Here is a 511-nt window from a genome sequence, read left to right as displayed (position 1 = left end):
TAAAGACATTAAAGGGACCATTACGATACTCCTACTTATGTTTATGGGCTAACTATGAAGGTGGTCAATGCGCACTACAAGAAAACATCAAGGATTCTGAGGGAAAAAATCGTCTTAATTTCGTCAAAAAATCGTCTGAATTTCGTCGGAATATCGTTATTCCGACGAAATTCCGACGAAACACGTCGTCGGAAATAATTTCTCAGAATTTCTTTTTTCCTCTGAAATCCCTCGGAATTTTCCGACGGAATTCCGAGGAAATCAATTTCCGAGGAAATTCCGAGGATCCCTTGTTTGTCGGAAAAGTCCTCGGAATATACCGAGGTAGAACTTCGTCGGGATAATTCCTCGGAAGTTCATCGATCGATGCGTGTTTGGACATATATACATCGATCGATAGGAGTATACCGACGGACTTTTTCCTCGGTTTATTCCGAGGAACTGTTCCCTCGGTATATTCCGAGGGAAATGTCCCTCGCTATATTTTTTTAAAAAAACGGATCGATCGATG

This window comes from Brassica oleracea, chromosome C1 (genome assembly GCF_000695525.1).
Source record: "Brassica oleracea var. oleracea cultivar TO1000 chromosome C1, BOL, whole genome shotgun sequence".
Taxonomy (NCBI): Eukaryota; Viridiplantae; Streptophyta; class Magnoliopsida; order Brassicales; family Brassicaceae; genus Brassica; species Brassica oleracea.
This window is presented reverse-complemented; position numbering follows the sequence as displayed.